The following is an 11,555-nucleotide window of genomic DNA, read 5'->3' on the forward strand; positions in this document are numbered from 1 at the left end:
AATGGTCATATGAGTTATAAGCTAACAGATTTTAAAGTTCTTGTGAAATAGGGCCAGAACGGTTTCTGGATCCCCTGTTCCAACTTTGGAAAATCATTGTAAATTAACCAGAGATAATTAGGAGTCATTCCATATATGTGTAGATTCCTCTCTGAGTCTAGTTTCTATAGAAACAAACGGCATTAGTATTGAAGCCCTGTACAGGAGATATCCAATTAGTAACGCACAAAGGTCAGTGTAGTCGATCCCTACAACAGGCGAGACTTTAACTAATAAACTGTACTAATTGGCTCGACCAAAATTCTAGAAAAAATATGTAGATGGACATATGAGTCTAGTTTCAGGAAAAATTTACGGAACTGATTTTCGAGTTGTAAAACTCAAGTTATGAATTTTGGAGCGACTAGTACTCAGATTGGCAGCTTGTCTGAAAATTGTCAATAAGTGGGTTGAAGTCTGTTAACACCTCGCGTTCGACTCCGGCGACGGTCTCGGGTTCGAGGTGTTACAGCCCATATCAGTGACAGTAAAATACAGATATGCAATCAAGAAATCCTATCCATCCAGCCTCTACACTCCATCTCCATCCAACCCTGCACTCCATGTGGGGATATAATCAACCCACCCATCCCTATACTCCAAGTAGTACCGGTTGCGGCACTAAACAGTATATGCAGTAGAGCTGTCAGTACAGTACACTTCCTCTAATCATAATAAACCAATCCCCATGCAACATATCATACATCATTTCGTGATGTGTCATAATATCATACGTCTATTCAATATGTTTAATGTGGCATGCTCAAATATAATCATACATCTCATAGGGGAATATTAGTCATTTTATCACACTGGGGCATAATAGTCATTTTATTGGTGAGGGGTCCAAGTACACTTACCTACCCAACAATAGGTCCACAATCGTCTCGTGCGACCCGTGCAACCTTAATAGTCAATCAGTGAAAATGGGCCCAAGGCCCATAATGCGTGCCCATGTAGTCCCACAGGTGTGTGAGCCCCACATAGCCCAGAAATAGCCTTGGCCGTCTAGATTACATGTGACAGCCCTAAAGTGACCCTAGTCGGAAAGCGGTTTTGGGACCGCTAAACCGAGTCACCAAATTATTTGGATGTGATATTTATGGTCTAAAATATGTGAATATGAATGTGCGAAAATCTTAAGCTTCGATTTAGTAAATTGCATGTGAATTTAGTCAAAAGGACTTGTGTGACACTTTTGAAATGTGATAGGCTAATTGTAACACCCCGAACCCGAGACCATCGCCGGTGTCAGACACGAGGGGTTAACAAGCCAAGTTCACATGTTTTGCCCACCAATTTGGCATTTCCAGTCAGGCTGGAAGACTGCGTCACCGTCGCCTTAAAAATCATATCTCGAGTTTCAAAACTCGGAAACTGGTTTCGTAAATTTTCCCTGAATTTAGACTCATATATCCATCCATGGATTTATTTCTAGAATTTTTGGTCGGGCCAATTGGTACAGTTTATTAGTTAAAGTCACCCATGTTACAGGGATCGACTGCTCTGACCTTCTCTCGGTATAACTTGAATATCTCTCTGTACAGGGCTTTAATGCTGGTGTCGTTTGTTTCTAATGAAACTAGACTCAAAATGGAATCCGTACATATAAGGTATGTCTCCTAATTCTTTCTGGATAATTTATAGTGAATTTTTAAAGTTGCGACAGGGGACCCAGAAACCGTTCTGGCCCTGTTTCACAATAGCTTCAATATCTCTTAACATGTAACTCCTATGATCATTTCGCTTCTTCCATATGAAAATAGACTCATTAAGGTTCATTTACATAGCTTATTCACTATTTAATACCATTCCTACAATTTTTGGTGATTTTTCACATTCACGTCACTGCAGCTGGCAGCATCTGTTTTAAGGTAGGTCTTATCTATTTTTGTAGTCTCCATCAACCAACTAGTCTTGCCATACATAGGTTCACATATGATCATTTTAACCATACCAATGGCTGATCATGTGACCAACACTCCCATTTCCGATCCATAATCACATCATGACACCATATATATACATTCAAACCACAAATAGTCTAAGTTCATGCTTCCTTTTACGAGCCATTTTCGCATGGCCGTATACATATACATCGCCACATTTTAAACCAACAAGGGTAGTCCTATACATGCCATTTCAAAGTTCAACCAAAATTTATACCAAAATAGAGGCGTGGATAGTGTGGATGACTTCGACTTTATTGATCCCGAATCCGTTTGCTATCGAAGCGAAATCTATAAAAAGAGAGCCAAAGCAATGGGGTAAGCATTTTATGCTTAGTAAGTCTCAAGGAATATAATCAGCTTTAATTAAAGCAATACATTCACATAACCAAATGCATCATTTCATTAATGCACATTCACATAATCGTACTTACTTCACCATCCCAACACTTATGTTCATACACAAATAACGGCTTCATTAAGGCCGATAACTCGCTCCATCATAGGAGCGGATATTCATATGCTCTTACTCCTATCGCGCAAAGCACACACCGCACTTACCTTGTCATTGGGAAATTTCACAAGTGCATTAGCTGAAATTTTCCAGCAAGCTTATAATTTTCAAATCACATACCTTCGGAGTTTAACCGGACGTCGCTACTCGTTCAATCGCCTTCGGGACATAGCCCGTTATGGTAACCCGCACCAAGGCCTCACGGGACTTAACCCGGATATCACGATTTGCACAAATGCCTTCGGGTCTTAGCCCGGATTTAACAACTTGCACGAATGCCTTCGGGTCTTAGCCCGGATATAGCTACTAGCACAATTGCCTTCGGGTCTTAACCCGGATATAATTTTCAGCATAATTGTCTTCGGGCTTAGCCGGATATCATTCAATTTCTCATGCACACATACATCAATAATCATTGGACATACATATTTCATTTTCCTTACTAAGGCTCAAACACAATTATAATCATTAGCATATTCGCCTTGGGACTTAGCCCGGTGGAATTCAAATACTCATACACACATAATCAATAATCATACACATCCATATTTCATCTCACATAATTCAAGTAAGGTCACTTCTTGAGGACTTACCTCGGATGTTGTCGAACGGCTTTTACGGCTATTCGATCACTTTTTCCTTCCCTTGTCCAATTGTGGACCTCTTAGCTCTTGAGCTAATTCAAACAAATTCAATTTATTAAAACCTCATTGTGCTAGCTTATGGCGAATATGACAAGGAATTTAAATGGTCATATGGCCACTCTTTAGCTTGAATACACAATGGTCATGCACATTTTATACTACATCAAGCAATTCAATACAATTTATTTGAGCATCAAGGAAATGCTAAGGCCTTCAATAGGCTACCCAAGGCGAATATTCATGTACATGTTGAGGCCAATTATGCACTTAATACCTCACAAAAACAGCATGCATTTTACTAGTTAATGCTTTGCATATTGTGGCTCAAAACTTATAATATAGCATCAAGCACTTATATGTGTGCTAGGCGATTTGTGCTTGCAATTTCACAATTATTCTTCAACATCTTCTTCTTTAAACAAACTTATTCATCACTTCCTTCATAACCAAAACATCATGTGCAAACATATATATACATATATGAGCATGGCGAATATGACAATCATGCTCCTTTTCAACTTCAATCATGATAAAACAAAAGAAAGCTCAAAATCTTACTCAAGAGTAGACAATCCATCATTGCATGCATCATCATCAAGCTTCACACTTAGCATGCAATGGCTTTATCACCATAACAACTTTGGCCAAATACCATTCCCATGGCTTAACAAAGATTTGAGCCATGGCTAACATGCACATCAAGTTAGCAACCAAAACATGCATGAAACTCCTAACACAACCTCATACATACCTTAATCTTGATGCAAACTTAGCCAAATCTCCTTCTAGATCTCTTCCAAACCAAGCATGAAGCAAAAATCCTCCTTCTTCCTTAGTTTTGGCTCAAAGAAAGGATGAACAAAATTTTTTCTTTCCTTCTCTACAACTCACGGCAATGGGGGGATTACCACACTCACACACATTTTTTTTCATTTTTTATCACCCATACACCTTTGTTTATTATTTCACCCTAATGCACCAACAAAACATGTTTCATGACATGTTTAGCCCATCCTCCTTGTCATGGCCGGCCACCACCTATAAAGGGGAATTTGACATGCAAGTCCATTATTTTGCATGCATGCTTTAATTAGTCATCACACATTTCCCTATCATACTTTCAAAGTTCATTACTAAGTCCTTTCTTGTGGAATTCACCCTTATAACACTAAATCAATCATCATAAAATGTCATACATGAGCACACACATATTATAGGCATCAAAATAAATTTTTAATTATTTTTATGCCTCGGTTTTGTGGTCCCGAGACCACCTTCCGACTAGGGTCAATTTTGGGCTGTCACACTAATCTACAAGGATCTAATAGTGCATGTAAACAAAAAGGAGGACTTGCATGTCAAATTCCCCCTTTTTAATTGCTAGTGGCTGGCCATGACAAAGGATGATGGGCAAAACATGTCATAGACATGTTTTGTTGGTGCATCATGGGTGGAAAAATAAATTAAAGAGCATGGGCAAAGAAAGAAAAAAAAAATGGTCTCATCCATGCTCCCCCCTCCCCTTGCCGTGAATGGAAGAAAGAAAACAAAGAAGAAAAAAAAAATGTTCATCCTTTGATTCATCTTTTGGCCGAAAATTTGAAGGAAAAAGGGAAGAAGGGAGTGAAGCATTCGGCTATCCTAGGTCACTATTAAGGTAAGTTTGATGTTTTGCCATGAGATTCATGTATATTTTAGAAGTTAGCTTGAGTTCTAACTAGCCATGGTTCCAATCCTTACTATGTCATGGAGATGATATTCGGCTAAGGTAAGATTGTGTTGATATCATTTGCATGCTAAAAGTGAAGCTTTGTAATGGTGCATGTGATGGTGTATTGATGATGAATGTGTTATGGAAAGAAATCGGTCTTCCTAAGAATATATTTGTGAATGTTTATATTAGTAATAGCGAAATTAAAGAGGTTTGATGTCTTGAACAAATGTTGATTATATGATTCAAAATGAGATATGTCAATGATGAAGTATAATCGGCCATGGAGGTAGCTCATTTTGGAAGTGTGATTGTGGTATATTTTCTTTGTGATTGATTATAAAAATTTGGCTTAAGTGAGGTAATTGGTAAAAGATGTGTTTATGATGTAATACATATGTTCTCATAAGCTAAGTTATGTATATGTGATATCTTGCATATTGGTTGTTATGGTAAGGTTTGAGATATTGACGTATGAATATGTTTTGTTTGTGGTTCGGCAACTAATGGTTAAGTTGTTAAGTTACATGCTTGAGTAGTAAATATGTTAAGAATGGTTCTAAAATGTATATGGATGCCGTGTGATGGTGTTTGATTGGGAAGTAAATTGTTTGATTTAGCTCAAGAGCTTAGAGGATCAAAGTCGGATAAGGGAAAAGAGGAAGTAAACGAATAGCAGTGGATATCTAGTCGTCGACCACTTTCGAGGTAAGTTTTAAGCGATAAATCGTTGAGTAAATTCAATCATAATAGGGCATAATGAGTTGATTTGATAAGATATGATGTGACCATGATATGTCTTAAACCCAAATGGTAAGTTCATAAGTGTTTGGACTTGGAAATTTAAGAGCAAATTGTAATAAATTGATTGGACAGCAGCAGTAAGGTGATTTTAGAAAATCACTATAAATTGTTGGTGTGGAATTATAGGCTGAATAAAATATGTAATCAAATCTTAGTTGGTCTAGTTTCTTATAAAAGAGACCGTGGAAGCAAAGAAATTTCCTATAAAGAGATATTTAATGTTGTGCGGGACAGTGTCGGAATGACTCCGAAATCCCCTGTTCTGTATTTGGAAAATCATTATAATTCGTACAAAAATGGTTATGAGATAAGATTTATATGCTTAGACTCCTTAATGAGTCTAGTTTCAAATGGAGTCAAATAGAACACATTATGAATTCTGTACAATGAAAGATTTGATTCGTAGTGAAGAGTGGCCAGATTAGTCAAACAGTGAAACAGGGGAAACTTTAAGAAAAATCTGGTATTGATTGGCCAAACCTAAAATTCTGAAAACTTTATGGGTGGAAGATACATGAGTCTACATTCAGGGAAAATTAACGGCAATTGATTTTGAGTTTTTTAGCTCCAGTTATAAACAACTTAGTGACTGTTGGTCAGAAAAACTGCTTGTAGTGAATATGTGATTTTGTTGTAAACTTTGATGAAACTATTTGAGTTGCTTATAAGCTGTTGCTGAAATTGATGTACAAGAAAAATATGAAATATGTATGATATACATATATGTGTGATAAGGCCGAATGGCCAATGCGATGAATGTGAAAGTGTATGTATATGTGATAAGGCCTAATGGCCGATGTGGTGAATGTGAAAGTGTATGTATATGTGATGAGGCCTAATGGCCGATGTGGGGAATGTGAAAGTGTATGTATATGTGATGAGGCCTAATGGCCGATGTGGTGAATGTGGCCGATGTGGTGAATGTGAAAGTGTATGTATATGTGATAAGGCCTAATGGCTAATGTAAAATATATGTGTGATATGCATATGTGGTAAAGCCGAATGGCTAATGTGAATGTTGTAACATTTGATTAAATGTACATGAAACTTGGAATATGTTCCGGGTGAGACCCGATGACTACGTGCGGAGATTATGACCGGGTAAGACCCGATGACTACGTGTGGAGATTATGTCCGGTAAGACTTCTTTTATAAGAATTGCTTATAAAAATACATAATGCGAAAGGTTAAACAGTATGTACTCCAAGCTTATATGTGAGCTTGATTTAAACTAAACCATAGGGTAGTTATGTGATGTATACGAGAGCGATCTATGAGACTATTCCTATGATTATGATGAGATGTGCATATTTGGATAAAGGGGTGGTATGCCCGAAGGAAGAGTGAAATAAAAATACGAACAACTATGTTATAACTTGATTGTTATCTGTTGACTTTGCTTGAAACTTACTAAGCATTGTAATGCTTACTCCGTGTACTTTGTTTCCTCTGTTTTATAGATCTCATTTGGAAGCTACTGAGGCTCGGGGATCGTCAACAACTAGTCACACTATCACTATCCACTGTTTGGTACTGCTATGTTTTGGAATATCTTATGGCATGTATAGAATAGACTAGTAGTGAGAGGATATCTTGGTTAATGTATAGGACTACCCTTTTGGTGTAGGTCATGTACCCTTTGGTTTTGTGTAAATTCGGATAGCCATGCGAAAATGGCTTAGATATACTTTGAACATAGCATTATAATCATTGTATGTTGTTTGTCAAGAGGTATGGAAATGTTGGTAACGGTTAGCCATGGGAATGGTCATTCATGATCACTTTTGGTATATGTATGACAAACTCTAGTTGATCCATGGAGGATCATGAAATAGGTAAGGTTTACCTTAAAAATAGATGCTGGTAGCAGCAGTGACGTGAATGTGAAAAATCACTAAAAATAGTAGAAAGGGAATTAAATAGTGAATAAATTATGTAGTCGAACCTTGATGAATCTATTTTGGTAGGAAAGTTACGAAACGATCATATGAACAGTATGTTAAGAGATATTTAAGTTTCCGTGAGACAGGGCCAGAACGGTTTCTGGATTCCCTGTTCCGACTTTGGAAATTCATTGTAAATTAACCAGAGATAATTAGGAGTCATGCCATATATTTATAGATTCCTCTTTGAGTCTAGTTTCTAAAGAAACAAACGGCATCAATATTGAATCCCTGTACAGGGAGATATCCAATTCGTAACGCACGAAGGTCAGTGTAGTCGATCCCTGCAACAGGGGAGAATTTAACTAATAAACTGTACTAATTGGCCTGACCAATAATTCTAGAAAAAAAATTTTAGATGCATATATGAGTCTAGTTTCAGGGAAAAATTACGAAACTAGTTTTCAAATTTTGGAACTCAAGATATGATTTTTAAAGTGATAGTGACGCAGTTAGCTAACTGCCTGGAAAATTTTTAAAATGGACTGTGAAAGTGAATGGTTTAAGCCGTTAACCCCTCGTGTCCGATTCCGGCAGCGGACCCGGGTACGGGGTGTTACATTACACGCCTGGCCCAATATTCTCCACACATATGTGTGGTTTACCCGAGTAGGGCCCACATGTCTGTGGGGCCCACACAGCCTGACTCAGCCCGAAATGGCCCACAATGGCCTCGGCCCATGAAATCGCTCATAGATGGCCTCGATGATCATATGCCCATGTTTAGTCACATGGACTACCACACGAGCGAGCGCACCCCGTGTAGCGTCGTCGTTCACTCATTCTGGCTTTTTTCAGTTTCCAAAGTTGGGATTGTGTTACACACCTTATTTGCAAAAGTGCGCACCCCACTCTCGAGCACTGCAACCTATAGTCAAACATAACACACCATTAGTCCTTTAATGATAGGGTTACCACGACCCCTCTTATTTTACTTGTCCAAAAGGGAGATTGTCACTTGCCTTAATACAGCTAAGATGGTTCAATCCACTTAAACCGCTGAAAAAGGTTGATTATATGCTCCCAGGCGATTAACTGCATTATAACTGAATTCCAGTTAATATTTATTCACACGATCAGATTGAAACAAACAATTAACCACTTACCGAAAATGCAACCCAAGCGTAAGGGAAAGGAAGCAATTGGTCTACCCTCAACATCACACAATACCACAGAGGCAAAGGCTAGCACCAATACACTCCTAGTAAATCAGCAGTAACAGAACATGTTAGATAGAAGACTAGCCCGGTAGAGAGAGAAAAAGAAAGATAAAGCAACCATACACTCAAACCAATTGATCAAATGACAATGCTGAAACCGAAAGAATGGAGGAGGAGAGGTGGAGTATTCGGCCAAACAACAAACTGAAAAGAGGAAAAAGAATTGGGAGAAAGAGAAGAGGGAAAAAGGAGTATTTGGCCAAAGCTTGAGAGAGGGAGAAGAGCAGAGAATTATCCAAAACAAAATCGGTTGAGGGAGGGGAGAGAATGAAGATTAGACAAAAGCAAGAGAAAGGCTGCCAGAGGAGTAGAGGAAAAGAAGAAAATCGATCAGTAAAGGCACTATAATGAAGAGCAAAATCAAAATAAGTCAACACGAAAAGTACGCAAATGGTCAATAGTAATCTTTGGCTACCAAAACAAAGAGTGAAAAGAACCCGAAAGTAATTGTTAGCAACAGAAAATGAGAAAAGAAAGCAACCAAAGCCAAATTCTGAGAAGTAGGAGTCCACATTCGGCACTAACTCTCCCACTCCTTTCAAAATCCCTTATTTTCCTCACCAAATCACTCAAATCAACCACCAATTCCTTGATCCACTCCTTGAAACTCTCCTCCAATCTCTTAACCATCTAATTTGAACTCCCTCCCCCCCCACAAACCAGAGTTTTGGCTAAGCTAGAACACTCCCACGGCAATAGCAGCAATATAAAACATCTTTGTACATAGCAGGACTCGAACCCAAGACCTTCAGTAACCATGCCACGTCACTATCCCTTCAGTTGGTCGGATACCTGACAGCTTGTGTAAGCAACCCGTGTAGCTACACCTTGAGCAATAGCTTTTGTGAGCAAGCCCATGAGTAGCTCCTTTTGCAAGCATTACATGTTATGAGGAAGCTTTGGCTACCTATGTATATGTGGCACTTATGTGCAAATTTTTTATGTATCTAACAGTATTCCAAATGTTCCATGGGTAATGCAATGGATGTGATGAAAGTCCCAAAGAGGGCATGTTAAAGAGGTATGGTTATATGATATGCTACGATGAGTACAGGTATGTACGCTAAACCTATGAATAATGCCTTAGCAAAGAATGATTTGTGATGAGAGAGTGTATGTGTATGTATGATAAGTAAGTCAAATAGTAAACATAATTAAGCAACTGTTTAAATTTTTAATCAGAGAACAGTTAAACTGCCTTTTAGCTGCCAACCAATATAAGCAGGAAAACTTCCTTCAAGTAATGGGATAAAGAACAAAATATTTAAAAAAAAAAAAGAGAAAATAAATTTTGACTTCCTTGCTTATGACGTAAGACCAATTTTAGAAAAAGAAGAGAATATCAACTTCGTAACAGTCAGCCGTCAAAATACCTTTGAATAACATTTTGGCCGTTTGATATATATATATATATATATAACATTCGGCCATTTGCAATGGCAATTCAATCATGAAGGAGAAAATTGTATTTAGTTATTCAATAACATTATTATTATTATTATTTTGCAAAAGATGACTGCTATTTATTAAATGGCACATGGTTCAAAGTGTTTTAAACAGTTTCATCAAACAGAACATAAGAAAAAACAAAACGCAGCAAACTAACAACCAAACCATAAAACCGCACATAGATAAATAGCAAAACCATAAATGAAAAAGATAAAACCACCTTATGCCAGATACCCAATGACTCAAAAGCAGAAATATCAGCCAACACCTATCTTCTCTTTGTGTAAAAACTTATCTGAAATAAGCAAAATAAAGAAGAGTAAAAAGCTTTGAACCCATCCATAGAGATTCTTTGAACCTTCTCCATAGTCAAAGCGATCCCAAAAAGAAACTTAGCGATTCTGGATCCCAACCATCTGATCCTTATTTGCCATATTCCTCACTGATTTTAGAGCTCCATCTACCCAAACGTAAGAGATTTGTTGTCTTCTTCCTTCCAAAGTCAAGGTGCGAGCTGCTCTGTTAACCGCATGAGAAACAAAAAAGTAAGAGACTTTTTCGAAATTATTTTCAAGGATACGAATATTGTGCATAATCGGTCTGAGAATAGATTTATCTTCAAATGTTATCTTGAGTTTTTTTATTATCGACAGGGAGTCCCCTTCCAAGAAAAGACGTCGAAAACCCATTTGAAGCGCAAAAAGCATAGCCCTTTCGCACACCCTTGCTTCAGCTACAAACGCGTCGACAACATCCTCAAAAAGGTAAGTACACGCCCCTACGATTTCACTTTCTAAATTTCTAGCTAAAACTGATGTAATAAAGTTTCTAGAGTCACTTTGAAAAGATGCGTCAAAATTTATCTTAATAATACCAATGTTTGGGGGACTCGCCCCTACGATTTCACTTTCAAAATTTCTAGCTAAAACTGGTGTAATAGAGTTTCTAGAGTCACTTTGAAAAGATGTGTCAAAATTTATATTAATAATACCAATGTTTGGGGGACTCCATAGCTCCTTCGACAATGATCTAGAAAAAATCTAGAGGTTCTCTTGGCTTAATATTATCTCTCGGCTGTAGCCTCAAATAAAACCTAACAGTTCCTGCAAAGAAAACTTAACACATTTATGAATAAGTTTATTTCTTCGATACCATAGGGCCCATAAAGAAATAGCGATAATCTGTCTGTTATGTTCATCTGCTGCATAAAAAGTGCAAATAAATCAAGTTTTACAATTTGAGGTACCCCCAACTGGAGCAAGCGTGATTTGAAGAGAAGCCC

General features: G+C 37.7%; 1 long non-coding RNA gene across 1 annotated transcript; it reads right to left on the bottom strand.

Annotated features, from left to right (window-relative positions):
* Window positions 1-8,573: 8,573 nt before the first annotated feature.
* On the bottom strand, window positions 8,574-10,884 carry LOC128285261 (uncharacterized). The gene is made up of 3 exons (XR_008275723.1): window positions 10,494-10,884; window positions 8,711-8,805; window positions 8,574-8,639 (listed from the first exon to the last, which is right to left on the bottom strand). It is a non-coding gene; the product is annotated as an uncharacterized LOC128285261 (long non-coding RNA).
* Window positions 10,885-11,555: the final 671 nt, after the last annotated feature.

The sequence above is a fragment of the Gossypium arboreum genome, chromosome 12 (assembly GCF_025698485.1).
Source record: "Gossypium arboreum isolate Shixiya-1 chromosome 12, ASM2569848v2, whole genome shotgun sequence".
NCBI classification, from domain to species: Eukaryota; Viridiplantae; Streptophyta; class Magnoliopsida; order Malvales; family Malvaceae; genus Gossypium; species Gossypium arboreum.